A 16,552-nucleotide genomic window follows, 5' to 3' on the forward strand; every position below is an offset into this window, starting at 1 on the left:
GCAGGCAGGAACGGGGTACTGATCGTGAATGATCAGCCATGATCACATTGAATGGCGGTCCTGGCTCAAAGGGCCAAATGGCCTACTCCTGCATCTATTGTCTATTGTCTATTGAAGGTGGGAGACAGATTGCAGTGGAGTTGATGTTCGCTATGACCAGCCTCTCGGATACTCTCACCTGCCGTTGTGCAGGGGTCCTGAGAACACAGCCAGGGCCTGCATCTGGGCCAGTCACGTACCATCCCTTCACTGAGGCAGCCGATCTGATGTCCACGACAATGATTACGGATACAGTGCGCCCCAGGCTGTGATGATACTCTGCCGACTTTCTGTTTGAAGTGAGCAGAGAGCGCATTGAGTTTGTCAGGGAGGCTGCAATGTTGGTAGCAACGCCAACCACTTTCGCTTTGAGATTTGCAGCTGAAATTAAGCTGCGAGGAACAAATCATCCTGACGAGGAAACTCTGCAACAACAAAATAAGCCGGAGTCAATATTGATTTGGACAGAAAAATGGGCAATTGATTTTAGCTTGGACAACTTGAAATAACTGCATGGAGCAACTGGATTCCTCTTGACTTAAGTGTGCCACTAATACCGTCAGATCCATATGCGACAAAGTTAAAAGCAATATAGAAATCATCCGTTCTGAAAATAATCACTTTAAATCAGCAAGATGATGAAGCAGCAAGTCATTAGCTCAAACAACAGTGGGTGTCAGGGGAAATCAGAAACAATCTGTAAGGCGAGCAGAAACTAACAGTGAAGGAACTGCAGATGCTGGTTTAAACCAAAGATAGACACAAACAGCGGGAGTAACTCAGCGGGTCAGACAGCATCGCTGGAGAAATGGAATAGGTGACGTTTTGGGTCGAGACTGAAGAAGGGTTTGAATAAGGGTCTCGACCCAAAACGTCACCTATTCCTTTTCTCCAGAGATGCTGTCCGACCCATTGAGTTACTCCAATTTTTTGCGTCTATCTCCCAGTGAGATAGTGCACCACACATCCAGGCAGCACAACTTCCCTCACCACCACACCGCTGTGAATCTCACTTGCTGCTGCTTCCCTCCACTGACACTGCTCCTGGCACATCTGGCCCAAGTGGACCTTTGCAGAATCTGAAGTGTACGCTGATGTCAGTATAGAGGAGGGAACGTGGTTTTATCAACATGTCTCAAGTTTCAAGTACATTGAATAGGCACGAGAATGGTGAGGCACAGGGTGCAATGACAAATCTTGCTGGCAGAAGCATCACAGGCACATAGACACACACAAAAAAAAAAAAATGACGTATAAATTATACACAAAGTACACATAAAATTGAAGAAAGACTGCAAGAAACAAGTCATTGGTGCATAAACGTAATTGGAAAAGAAGAAAAAGTCCATAGAAATGAATAAGGTGACTTTGAGTGTTCCATTGCTGAGGTAGGATTAGGGTTGTGCGGGTTGGTTCAATAACCTGATAAACGTTCCTGAACCTGGTGGGGTAGGAATACAGGCTTCTGTCCTTCCAGACTGATAGTAGCAGTGAGAAGTGGGCATGGCTCAGATGGTGGAGTATACTTGATGATAGATGCTGCCTTTCTGAGGCATCACCTCATGTAGATGCTGATGGTCAATGAGAAATAAATGCTGTTAAAGATCTGTACTGATTGAGGTCTGCTGGTGAAAAGGTCAAGATCCAGTTGCAAAGGGAGATACAGAGGTCTAGGTCTTGTTGCTCGATGACACGTTTAGAGGGCATGATGGTGTGATATGCCGAGCTGTAGTCGATGAACAGCAAGTAACATATGTGTTCCTGATGGTCCAGAGCACAGTGGAATAGCCTCTGCTATTGACCTGCTGTGATCTCCATCTTTAATACATTCTGTAGCTGAGCATCCACAGTCCTATTGGGTAGCAAAGTCCAAATATTCACAATCATCAATTGAAAAATTTCTTCTCACCTTTATTTAATTTCTCCTCACAGGTCAACTCCATCCTTCCCAGGAATCAGCCGAGTCAATCTTCATTGCATCCCACTTTTTCATATCCATCATTGCTTAGATGGGGAGACCTGTTAAAATTGCAGTGGACTGTCTTTACTGTTGTGGTTAAATCCTCTTGACAATTGGCCATTTGTCTTCCCGACATGTGTGCTCCTGATGGTCCAGAGCACAGTGGAGAGCCAGTGAGATAGCATCTGCTATTGACCTGCTGTGGAGTTAGCCAGACTGAAGCGGATCACAGTCATTTCTGAGGCGGAGTTGACTTCCTCGTAACCAACCTCTCGAAGCACTTCATTATAGTGCATGTAAGTGCCACCGGACTGTAGTCATTGAGGCAGGTCACTGTGCTCTTCATGGGCACTGGTATAATAGATGGCCTTTTGAAGTAGTGGGAATGTCAGACCTCGGAAGGGAAAGGTTGAAGATATCCTTGAATACTCCAGCCAGTTAGTCTGCACCAAGTTATTGGGAATCAAATAGCATTCGGTATCAACAGATATGTGTGATATCTTTACACCGACGCATTGGATAAACTGGAACACTAGTCAAACTGCTGCCAGAGTTACATTTCTGGTACAAACATGAAAAAGCATGCAGCAGGTACCCAGATGCAGCTAGAGATCCATGTCTGATGATCATCACTGTTACCAATTCATTTTATGGTCAATCTTGAACTTGTAATATTTGTAGAAATTGCACCTGCTTGTCCAAGTACACAAATGTACCAGCAGTGGATGTTGGAACAGACAGATTGGATACACTTCATATTTAGCAAGGGTCCACCTGACCCCGGTGGTCTGGCGGGAGTGCCAGTGGAAGTGAGGTTCACAGTGGTGAGGTGGAGGGGGGTAGGAGTGTAGTCTGGATGTATGGTGCAAACAACCTCACTTTAAAGCCCTTTCACCGACTCAGTTTTGGATTCAATGTTCCCTGTAAACAATTTATTCACCATTTATGCGAGTCTAAATCACTACAAGTAGCACAAGACAATCTGATATTGAAGGAACCACCAGTCACAGTTGCAGGCAGCAGATAGCACCAGATTCTCCTCTCACCTGAAGATCGGTGGACGTGCAGGAAGGTGCGGTACTCTTTCCCCATTCGGGAGCAGGTTTCCGGCTCAGGGTGGGACGGACAGGTGTGACAGGGAAGTGAACTACATAGAGCAGTGTCACAGTCGGTATTTCCAGGAAGAGAAAGACATTGAATTGTTGCCTGAGAGAGTTAGCCACCACATCTGATACACTCATGCTTTATCTTCAGAAGCTGGGAATATCTGCAGCAAAGCCGTGGTTCCGGGAGCCGAGGAGACTCACTGTGATGGATGTTTCTTTTTGTTTGGTGTTAGTTTGTGATTGTATGTGTTATTGCATTTTTATTGATTATTCTTATTGGTCTTATTGTTCAACTGCGGGTAATGTTTCATTTCACTACACATTTATGTGTATGTGACAAATAAACGACTATTGACTATTGATATTCGTCTGGTACATGACCTTCACTGGGGCCACCTTTATGAAGATTGTGGCTCCTGCAGTCTCTTGTGTGTCTAAAGGTTAGGGAGAATATGTAATAATAACAGTTAATGCCCCAGATGAATGATGTCTCATCAGTTTGCCAGCAATATGTAAATTGTACCCAACATGAGGAAATTTCAATGTAAATATCATCCAACAGTGAATAGATGAGTTGAGGTAATTGCAGCAGAATATAGTTCTCTTTCCCTTTCTTTGCTTCACAATACGTCTTCCCCCACACCCTCGACCTGATAGTTTGTTCTCTCTTATTCACTCCTCTTAATCTCCATTACTTACGCAAAGCCTCAAATCGAGGACAAATCCTGCTTTGACACTATTTCCAAATGTGTCTCCTTCCTCCTATTCTTAGCACCTGTCTCTAACTCAGAACTATGATCTAACATCCCACAAAATGGTGCAACCATTAAACTTTAAATCATCTAAAAGTATGGCAGAATAGTTGGAATCCACACGAAAGCACAACCCACCTTTTGTCTCATGCAACAGCTTCGGTAATCTAGAAATATAGAAAGGAAAAGATTAATGTGAGGCCCTTACAGACTAGACAGGAGAATTCATACAGAGGAATGGAAAAATGGCAGAGAAATCAACCAAATATCCTGCCCGTTTTCATGGAGGAAGACAGAGATATAAATAATGGCAAACAACAGATGTAGAGTGAACCAGGAGCTGAAAGAAAATAGGTTTACTAATAAAAAGCATTCAAGCAACTAATGGGACTGAAAACAAAGAAATCCCCAGGAGTTAATAAATCCAAGGACCTGTCAACCTGCATCCCAGGATGCTGAAGGAGATGGCTACGGAGATAGTGAATACAATTTCCAAATTTGCATACGGGAATAATTCCCACAGATTGGAAGATAGCAAACATAACCATGCTGGAACCTTGAGCATAAAAAGCAAACTGCTGAAGGCACTCATCATGTGCCTGGTACTGTTGGATGAAATACAGGTGAGGACTGAACAGTTGTTGAGCAGCAGAAAACAAAGAGTAGAAATAATGAGTCATTTTTGTGTTGTAAATCTGTGAGTAACGCAGTGCTGCAGAGGATGGCACTGGCACCACAGCTGCACACAATCTGTATCAATGATTTGTATGAGGGGACCTAGTGACATTTCTCCAGGCTTGTTGATGAAACTAAGCTGGGTGGCAGTGTGGGCTGTGAGGAGAAGGCAAAAACTTCATGAGTGTAAAGATAAACCAAGCGAATGGGCTATCAATGGGACATAGTCGCCAGTCCGTGGAGTGGAAACATTTTCTGTAGTCCACTTTGGTGGGAGAAGAAAGGCAGAGGTTTAAAAAAAAAAATAGAGATTGAAAACAGTTACAGATGGTGCCTGGGTGCCATTTTATACAAATCACAGTAAACAAGCAATTAGGAAGGCAAATGGCCGATTGTCAAGAGGATTTAACCACAACAGTAAAGACAGTCCACTGCAATTTCAACAGGTCTGGTCATCCTACCTAAGGAATAATGCATATGCAATATTGGGATGTAATGAAGATTGACTTGGCTGATTCCTGGGAAGGATGGTGTTGACTTGTGAGGAGAAATTAAATGAAGGTGAGAAGAAATGTTTTCAATTGATGATTGTAAATATTTGGACTTTGCTACCCAACAGGACTGTGGATGCTCAGCTACAGAATGTATTCAAGATGGAGATCATTACAAGAATGATCCCAGAAATGAGTAGGTTAACCTATGATGAGCGTTTGTCGGCACTGGGCCTCGCTGGAGTTTAGAAGAATGAGGGGGGACCTCATTGAAACATACAGAACAGTGAAAGGCTTGGATAGAGATAATGTGGAGAGGATGTTTCCACTAGTGGGAGAATCTTGGACTAGGGGTCATAGCCTCAGAATTAAAGGACGTTCTTTTAGGAAGGAGATGAGGAGAAATTTCTTTAGTCAGAGAGTGGTGAATCTGTGGAATTCTTTGCCACAGAAGGCTGTGGAGGCCGTCAGTGGATAATTTTAAGGGAGAGATAGATAGATTCTTGAGGTGTCAGGGGTTATGGGGAGAAGGCAGGAGAATGGGGTTAGGAGGGAGAGATAGATCAGTCATGATTGAATGGCGGAGTAGACTTTATGGGCCAAATGACCTAATTCTACTCCTATCACATGACCTTCTGATCAGTAGATGTTTGTATATTGCGGGAATCACAAATATGGAATGAGCACAGGAAAATTGGGGGTAGATAAAAAATACACTGTGATTTTATTGAATGGCAGAGCACGCAAGAGTAGTTGAAGGGTCCACTCCTTGTACTCCTTATGTTCCTCTGTAGCTTGTAGTTGGAGAGTCGGTCTCTCTCACTTGCCCAGTAAATGTGTGCAGGTTCCCAGCACGAAGCTTTAAACGACGACCATCCCTGTGGAACTCAGAAGTATCATCAGACTAAACCGTGTCCATTTTGTTAGATCAAAGACATCCTCAGCATCCTCCAACCTTCACCATCCTTCAGAAATCTTTGCAAATTTCAGACACACATTCACAGAAGACTTATCTTTATTATTGTCCTCTCTTGTCACCCCTGATGGGCTTTGATGTCAACTAAACAGCATTGTGTATGTTCTAAACTGTTGAATAGACTATGCGAGTGTATGAGTGCAGATGTGAATCTGCATGTGGTGTGGCTCTGGTCACTGGCCAGGTGATTGAGGTGAAGCGGGTGTGATCGGCCAAGTGATGGTCAGGGTCAGAATTTAGGAGTGGAGCCCTGACGGAGAGCCAGAGGGACAGGTATGTTTTTAATGTCAGAGGTATCTTGTGTATAGGAAAGAATTTCAGATGCTGGTTTACATCAAAGATAGACACAAAATGCTGTAGTAACTCAGCAGACAAGGCAGCATCTCTGGAGAGAAGGAATGGGTGATGTTTCAGTCTGAAGAAGGGTCTCGACCCAAAACGTCACTCATCCCTTCTCTGCTGAGATGCTGCCTGTCCCGCTGAGTTACTCCAGCATTTTGTGTCTATCTTTGGTATCTTGTGCATCCAGTTCTCACAGATAAGAATTTCCAGGCAGGATCACCTTCCAACGGGAACTGTAAAAAAATTATCTCTCCCGAACGGAGACGCGACCTTTGTTTCTGTGTCGTGTCTCCGTTCCCAATGCGGCCTACCACCGGCCATGCACCTGGGACCACCTGGGGCTCTGGTTCGCAGAGCCCACGGCCCGGACTCACCACCTGCGGCGCTGGCTGCCTGCGGATGCTGCGGGAGCGGCTGCGACTCGTCTCCGGAGGCTCCGGCGCGGGCCGCGTGGACGTCGGAAGCCCATAGGCCCCTGGGTGGGGGCCGACATTGGGAGCACCGGCAGCGGCAGAGGCAGCGTGTTCGCCCGCCCCGAATCGCGGGGCTTGGGTCGGACTGCCGCGGACCTTTCACCGTCCGGCGCGGCCTGGAATAGGCCATGGACCTTTCACCGCCCAGCGGGGGCTTCAATGTTGGGAGCCCCGACCGCCCCGACGTGGCAAGTTCAACAGCCTGACCTCGGGAGAAGACGGCAGGGAAGAGAAAAGACATTCTGGCCTTCCATCACAGTGAGAAGGGACTGGAGGAGACTCACTGTGATGGATGTTTCTTTTGTTTGGTGTTAGTGTATGATTGTATGTGTTATTGCATTTTTATTGATTATTCTTATTGGTCTTAGTGTTTCAACTGCGGGTAATGTTTTCATTTCACTACACATTTATGTGTATGTGACAAATAAACGACTATTGTTCTATTGTTCATTGCACTGAACCAGGTCTTGCATGTGCCTGGGGCCCAGCTTCTGTTTGACCGGCAGACTGCATGTAACAAAGTGAGTCTGGATGGGTGCTGTACACCACTGAATGTCACTGCACATATCCAAGTGTTTCTGTGCATTAGCATTTTATATGCCTGAAAGACCTCAAGGCAAATAGTGAACCACAATTAATATGGTAGGTCGCACATTGTGTTCAGCAAGTAAATTTTGCTGTGACATATTATTCTGCGGCACACATGGATGTCACATATGCAATTTACACGCAACATGGAAGTACAGCGCACAGTTAATACTTTCCATTTCCCACACCGATAATTATAATGACTACTGTACCTAAAATTATGTATTTAATGTAATGTGTTGCATTGAGTTTCCTCTGTGTTGCAGTGCATATTTGCTGCAAATAGATTGAGAACCCCCTATTCTTAGTGTCTAGAATCCTGAGAAGCAGCAGGAACGTAGGTTTCCACTACATCCATAAACATTCAAATTGATTCCTCTGAGATTAAAGGATAATGGAGGCCATTATCCTTGTCCATTATCCTCTGAAAGGCACCTTAGCTCTCGGGACCTCTTTCCAGAAATAAAAACAGTATTACTGGCAGAGAGACGACTCCAAATAGATCATTAGCGTTGAATGCAAGTGGTAAAGCCAAGCGAGCTATTTCTTCAGCTCATGATGTGGTTTTAAATGAAACTCGTTCCTTTATACAGAGGGTTTCAAATAGCATTTTGACGCTTCTAGAAATGAATGGAGTGAGTTGTAGACTGTGGGGAATGCACACTGACCCTACAGTGCCATTTCCTCTCTGCCTTTCTAGTCTGAAGAGCTATCTCGTCTCCTTGCTGTTGCATCTAGGTGATGTCACTTAATACGAAACAAAAAGAGGCAGATTAGCATTAACGGCTTGAATATGAAATCACTTCACACCCTATCCTCTTCATAGCTCGTCATCTGAATACATAATCCATCACTCCATGAGTCTTTCTGCCATATTCCGAATACATATTGTTGTGTGTAAATAGCTGTGTGATGTCCCAGGCCAGGACAAAGCAGACAATTCATCTTATTTAAAAAGCATATTCTTTTAATGACTGCAAATTATGGCTACATTATGAAAATAAGTCTTGACTAAAAATTCTGTAACTAGCCATCTGTTAAAATATTCTGGTGTCACGAAATAAAAGTTTGAGGGAAGACTGCCAAGGGCAATGGATGCAATAAATCCCACAGCCAGGCTTCGCATGCCATCTCTGAATAAATTGTCTGACGATCTTTGGCCCTGTTCTCATTAAGTGTTTTGGAGAAATCTAATGTATCTCCATGGACTCATCCCAGGACTTTGCAGTGCATTGATTTCATGTCATAACATGGTGATGAAGACGTCCTATGCGTGAGTGGCTTCAGCAGATAACGGTCAAAACCCATGCATTGGCTCCATTCACGGGGACAAGAATGTATTTATCACTTCACAATCAATTCATCTCTCGATGCTCATATTCCATTTCACAAGAAGAATGGGGCAGGTAAGTTATCAATTGTTGAATGCCAAAGTAAAATACAGTCTGATTGCAACGCCTCTCTAAACATTACAGAAAGGAAAAAGGGAAATATTTCTCATATACTGACTGAATAGAGAACGTAGAACATAGTACAGCACAGCACACAAAATGGGCCCTTTGGCCCACAATGTTTGTGCCGAACATGATGCCAAGTTAAATTGATCTCATTGGCCTGTACATGAATGAATGAATAAGTTTATTGGCCAAGTATGTGCATATATAAGGAATGTGCCTTGGTGCTCCGCTCACAAATGACAACACAAACATACAGTTAACAATTAAGAATAAAGCATAACCACATCAAAACAATAAGGATACGACATTACGGTCTAAACATGTGGGTGAAAATAAACCAGAGCAGAAAAGAGACTACAGACTTTGGTTATTGAGTAGAACTATCACTCGTGGAAAAAATATGTTTTTATGTCTGGCTGTGGCTGCTTTGACAGTCCGGAGTCGCCTTCCAGAGGGAGGGTGAGAGGGGTCAGAGATGATCTTGCCCGCTCGCTTCCTGGCCCTTGCAGTGTACAGTTCGTCAATGGGGGGAAGGTTGCAGCCAAGAACCTTGATGGCTGAATGATCCATATCCTATTTCCTACATTTCCATGTGCCTATCTGAAAGCCTCTTAAACACCACTATAATAACTGCCTTCATCCCCTCCCCACTGGCAAGGCATTCTAGGTCCCCACTATTCAGTGTAAAAAAACATAACCCTTCGCATCTCCATTCCCCCCTCTCACTTTGTTGGGCATTTCCACCCTGGGAAAAAGGATCTGACTGTCTACCCCATCTATGCTTCCCATCGTTTTATAAATGTCTATCAAGTCTTCCTTCAACCTCTGACGTTCCAGACTAAACAATCAAAATCTATCCAACATCTCCATGTAGCTGGAATCCAGGCAACATTGTGGTAAACCAGGCAACATTGTGGTAAACCTCCTCTGCACCCTCTGCAAAGCCTCCATTATTCTTCCTATAATGGGGTGACCAGACTGCACACAATAAACCAAATGTGGCTTAACCAGAGTACTATAGAGCTGCAGAACATGAGAAGAAATAGTATAAAACACAAGGGAAGCTTTGAAGTTGATTCTTTCAATCATATCTCAAAAAGTGGAGCCACTGTAGAGGGGAAGTCTGAAACTCCTTCCTGAAGATTTAGAAGATGTGTAAAGATGTGACACAAAGGAGACATCAAACTCACGCAGTCTGCAGGTTAAGCTTAAGAAGCACAGACACCTATTCAAAAATCTAATTATGCTGTGCACTCAGAGTTAGAGATACAGAGCTTCCCAATGTTGAGAAAGAAAGGCTGAAAGTTAACCAAGCATCCAATTAACTTAATGAATTCTACAAGCTGCTCAAGGAGTCACAATAAATATAGGCCTCCACCAACAAACAACACGAGAAAAGTGTGCAATAACCCTACCCCAGACACTGTGTACAGTAACCGTGTAAAGCCACCCCACCCCAGACTCTGTGTACTGTAACCCCACACTCTCCCCACCCCAGACACTGTGTACAGTAACCAAAGCCTCCCCACCCCAGAATCTGTATACTGTAACCCTACACTCTCCCCACCCCAGACACTGCGTAGTAGTCACATAAAGCCTCCCCACCCCAGACTCTGTGTGCTGTAACCCCACACTCCCCCCCCCCCCCCACCCCAGACACTGCGTACAGTAACCCTGCACTGTCCTGTCCTCCTCCAGCCACTGGTGTGGTAACTCCACATCGTTCCCACTCCAGATACTGTGTTGATAACCCCACACCGTCCCCACCCCAGACACTGTGTGCCGAACCCTGCACTGTCCCCACTATGTGCAATATTCACTGCCCTCCACCCCACTAGGTACAATAGTCATTGCTGTGATGGAACAGTTATACTTCCCAACCATCTATAAAGCCAGCTCTTCGACCCAGGTGAGAACCACATCAGGGCATGGGAAGTTTAGTAATTAAGCTGCAAAATGGATGTGGCAAGTAAGCTGCAAAATGGATGTGGCAAGTTTTGTAACCACCCTAATGAATTTTTGAGCTGTGGATACCTGCTATCAATTAAAATCTCAGTGAATCTATAAAAATACTCAAAAATCCATTGAAAGTATTTGTGTTTGTTACAAATTTTAGAGAATAATGGTTTCCATTGACATCTCATTGGACGTTAGTTTCTTTACTTGGTGGGTGTTGTACATAGCAATAAATATCTCCACACTCCCTTCAAACTGAGTTTTGTAATTTATTGTTTTCATCATGCAAATTGTCAAAAATTAGTATACACGCCATTATCCATCCACTTCTTTGAATAATTGCAGCATTACATTACTGCTGATTAACTGCTATTTAGCTTGTCATCCATCGCTTCTGCAGCAGCAGCTTCTGCGATGATGCTACCCTGGCCTCTGGCACGTTTCCCTTAAAAATTATGCAAATTATGCACATTTGATATCTTATTTATAGAGTTCGTTTAGCCAATCAATACAGCAGATGAAAAACTGTGTGAACTCGGGGAAGCATAATGAGCAACATTACACTGAATTCAAATTTGCATTAACTATTGACCTGATAGCACATGGCACCATGTTAGCTCTTCCATCAGGCTGTTGGATAGTGCTGCAACTTGTCTCTTAAAACTCGCATCAGATGGCAAAGACATAAAAGTTTCGCATAAATTGTTTTCAAAGATCTGGAATGGCTGCCCAGCACGTCATGCATCATTAACTATATCACTTCCATTGCCTGGTGAGGAGCTGGAAGGAATCGATCTTTATTAACACAGTGCAAGAGGTATATCACATTATCCCGCATTGCATGCAGTAAAGTATTCAAAGGAGTTTATCCATCATTGCTGCATTTCAGTTGAAGAGTTCAGACTCATTTAGTAATTCTATATAACATTTCACGGTTATTAAAATTAATTCAGACTTACATATGTGTAAGATGCTGTGAGGTTACAGCTAAGACAATATAGGAACATGGAAAGATAGCAATAGGGATTGTTGCAAAAATTCTTCTTTATTCTATTTTCTATATTTCTGCAGATTACTTTTATATATATATCAAAATGCATAATTAACGTACAAGAGTTTTAGTGACAATGAAGTTAGAATACTTCCACTGCTTGGACGTTTGCTTGGATGGTAACTAGAAATTGTTCGTTTAGTTTGGAGATACAGTGTGGAAACAGGCCCTTCGGCCCACTGAGTCCACGCTGACCAATGATCACCCACACACTAGTTCTATCCTGCACACTAGGGACAATTTACAGAAGCCAATTAACCTACAAACATGCAAGTCTTTGGAATGTGGGAGGAAACCGGAGCACCCAGAGAAACCCCATGTGGTCACAGGGAGAACATACAAACCCCACACTGACAGGAGCCCTAGTCAGGATCAAACCCAGGTCTCTGGCACGGTGAGGCAGCAACTCTACTGATACAACATTTAGTCTGGCTGAGGAAGTGAGTGAGGGGCTGGAAAAGGGTACAAAAGGTAAAAGTTGGCCGTAGTTAAAATAAATAGCTGCATTTGGGAGCTAAGTTCAGCTTAACTCAATTGAACCTGTCAAGAGATGAATTTTGCTGAGTTTCACAAATTATTAAACCCCAAAATATGCAACCGTTTATATGCGTGCACAGATACTGCAGTTCACAATCAACTACATCCAGCCAATTATCAATGCTCACCCCCCTCCTCTTACACATCACTCACCACCTCATGTTACTGTTCAGCCAAAACTGACCAAGGAAACAATTTGTTTTCAAATCCATGATCTTAAACTTCCATAAACAATTTTCATCATATCCTGATCATTACTTTTGTTGTAATTAAGTAGTTAAATTTGTCAGGCATGGCTTATCCTTTACAACTGCATATCATCAAGCTTTCCCATCCACTGGAAATTTCCATGGTAATCCATCATTCCAAATCTCAGTTCAGTTTAGTTTATTGTCACGTATACTGAGGTTCAATGAAAAGCTTTTGTTGCGTGCTAACGAGTCGGCAGAAAGACAATATATGATGACAATCGATCCATTTACAGTTTATAGATACATAACATAACATAACAACACTTTATTGTCACTCGGCTTTTTACACCGAACGAAATTTCAACAGTCACACAAAACACAGCAAAAAAGAAAAGAACACAGGACACCCGACCCCAACACAAACATCCATCACAGTGACTCCAAACACCCCCTCACATGATAAGGGGGATAACGTTTACCGCAAGGTAAAGCCAGCAAAGTCCGATCAAGGATGGTCCAAGGGTCACCAACGAGGTAGATAGTAGTTCAGCACGGCTCTCTGGTTATGGCAGGATGATTCAGTTGCCTGATAACTGTCCACTCTTGTAACCTCCCAACAACAAGGGATTTTATGTAGCTAACAACATGCAAAATGTTCTAAACTTAACATGTGGATGGCTGTAGTGAGAATATGTGCAGTGTTCTCACATACTTGCTTAAAGCCTGAGATGATGAGGAGAATAGATCGGGTAGATGTACAGCGTCTCTTGCCCAGAGAAGGGAAATCGAGGACCAGAGGACATGGGTTTAAGGTGAAGGGTAAAAGATTTAATAGGAATCTGAGGGGCAACTTTTTCACACAAAGGGTGGTGGGTGTATGGAACAAGCTGCCAGAGGAGGTAGTTGAGGCAGGGACTATCACAATGTTTAAGAAACAGTCAGACAGGTACATGGATAGGACAGGCTTGGAGGGATATGGACCAATCACAGGCAGGTGGGACTAGTGTAGTGGTGTGGGCAAGTTGGGCCGAAGGGCCTGTTTCCACACTGTATCATTCTTTGACTCTATGAAGAACATTTGGTGCCAAGGTTTCTCACTCCCTCTTGCAGTCATTTTCTTTATTTCTGTTTAAGCTTGTTGAGTCTCTGCCTTTGATTTATCATTGGTTTCCTTGCGATATCTTTTGCAAATACAAATTCCAAGGAATTATTTAACGTGCTTCCTTACTTTTGTATCAGATATTAAGATATTTATATTGATCATGATAACCCTCTTTTTCCTCGTATAATAGATATTTTTCTGTTGGTATCTCTTGCAAGTTTCTTTTCATACCTCCTTTCTGCAGCTGTTGCTACTTTGTTGCATTTTTATTCATTTATTGGTTTAAAGATACAGCGTGGAAATAGGCCCTTCAGCCCACCGAGTCCGTGTCGGCCAGCAAACCACTTGCACTAATTCTATCCTACACACGCTACACACACTTATAGCAAGCCAATTAACCTACAAACCTGTACGTCTTTGGAGTGTGGGAGGAAACCAGAGCTCCCGGAGAAAACCCACGCAGGTTACAAGGAGAGCATACAAACTCCATGCAGACAGCACCCGGAGTCAGGATCGAACCCGGGTCTCTGGCGTTGTAAGGCAGCAACTCCACCGCTGCGTTACCGGGGCCACCCTATTTTTTATAACTTTGTTTCAATTCCTTTAAGACCATGTCCCACTACCTTACATTGTTTTACTGATGAACAGATTTTCCTAGTTTATTTGAAACAGTTGCAGTTGTATCACGTAGAAATCAAACTTACCCAAAACTAGAATCTAAGCAGTTGGGACATGACGTTTCGTACTAACAACTTTGTGAACTGGAAGTCATGGGCTTTGGTCTATCAACTCCAGAGGGATATAGTAGCTTTAACCTTTTGAGTACTGTGGCAACATTCTTACAGAAGAAAATACCAATTGTTAAATTAACAAATAACTTATTGCTTCATGAATTGTTTCGACTATGCATGCAAACATTTAATCAGCATCAATGGAAAAAACAGTGCTTGGAGAGCTCATAATATCTTTTGTAAGCACAAGGATAATTAACGCATTTAGTTTCACATAAAGTAGCAATTGGCTGATATGATCTCTTTCTCTTTGAAGATGCTTGAAAGGTTGTCATGCTATAATTTTTTTAAAACAGAGATAGGCAAAGCAGTGAACTGTGGAACGGATAAACCTTTACAGGGATGAAGGCCCTCGGAAAAGAAAAACTCATTCTAAATGCCAACCTCCAAAGCACATCAAGTGAAGCTTTTGAATGAATGGAGTGATAAATTGACTATTTAATGCCAGGATAAAACATAAGATGTATCAACCTCTGTTCTCCTTACTTCAAGCATGAATTTTGTGGTTAACATCTCTTCACCATTTGTGGTTGAAATGCTGCATGTGGAGTAGCTGACATGATATTGGCATCAGATTCTGATTAATTTGTCGTCATGGACACAAGGGTGCAATGGCATTCCTTGTTCACCTGAAGCACACAGTGCACATGGTAATGATGAATACAACAATAAATACAACAAAAATCTAAAGCAGCAGAATGGTACATGGATTGCAGTGCGATCTGACGAGGAGTCATAAAGTCAGACTGCACGGAAAATGGGCGCAACTTAGCTATGCCAACCAAGTTGTCACATTCGCTAGTCCCACCTGCCCTTGTCCCTCTAAACCGTTCCTACCCATGTACCTGTCCAAATGTCTTTTAAATGTTGTTATAGTTTCTGCCTCAACTACCTCCTCTGGCAGTTCGATGGAGGTACCCACCACTCTCTGTGTGAAAACATTGTCCCTAGGGTTCCTGTTAAATCTTTTTTTCTCTGGCTCTTGATACCCCCACTTGGTTCATTCAGCCTATCTAATCCCATCATAATTTCATACACCTCTAATATGATCACCCCTGTTGAGGTGCACCAGTGTTGAGGGTGAGGGTGGAGGAAAAGTTATGACCAATTCTAATCAAGAGGAAGTCCAGAAGCCAGTTAAAAATGGAAGTCGCACTGCCAAGGTCCAGAGGTTTAGAGATAAACTCAATTAAATTTTTATTGTGCTTTTCCCTGGAGCTGCTAGGAGAAACAACTGGGCTAGAATTTGCAAATGTGCCTTAAACTGGCATTATCCAGAACAAGGGGCCACAGTTTAAGAATAAGGGGTAGGCCATTTAGAACTGAGATGAGGAAAAACTTTTTCAGTCAGAGAGTTGTGAATCTGTGGAATTCTCTGCCTCAGAAGGCAGTGGAGGCCAATTCTCTGAATGCATTCAAGAGAGAGCTGGATAGAGCTCTTAAGGATAGCGGAGTCAGGGGGTATGGGGAGAAGGCAGGAACGGGGTACTGATTGAGAATGATCAGCCATGATCACATTGAATGGCAGTGCTGGCTCGAAGGGCCAAATGGCCTCCTCCTGCACCTATTGTCTATTGTCTATTGTCTATTGAAGGGTGGGATTGAACTAATGTGCAAGGAGTCTACCACAAGCAGCAAAATTTCTGAACCTTCTGCACAGAAACAAAAAATACCACATGTAATTTCAGGAAGCATCTCCCACCAAGGCAGAAACATTTAAAGTAGCAGTTCACATAGGCCTTGGCTACAGACCATGGGCTTGGATTAGATGCCTATCACTGAGCATGCAAAGCAGACCTGGGAGCAAGCATCAAATGTGTGAAGAGATGGCAAAGGTAGGAAACTGAGCCTGGGGTTGGAATGATTGCTCTTCTGTTCACACCAAGGAAATGAGAGAGTCTTAACTGCAATATGTGGAGACAGCTGGCTAATTGGAGAGGAATCCATAGTTGGCCTCCATGGCAGATTCACCAATATCGCCTGAGGGAAGGACTGTGCTGGAATTTACCATTCGTCTTAAAATTAAGGATGGAGCCAAACATTGTTTCTTCAACATAATCTCACA

Source organism: Rhinoraja longicauda, chromosome 23 (genome assembly GCF_053455715.1).
Source record: "Rhinoraja longicauda isolate Sanriku21f chromosome 23, sRhiLon1.1, whole genome shotgun sequence".
Taxonomy (NCBI): Eukaryota; Metazoa; Chordata; class Chondrichthyes; order Rajiformes; family Arhynchobatidae; genus Rhinoraja; species Rhinoraja longicauda.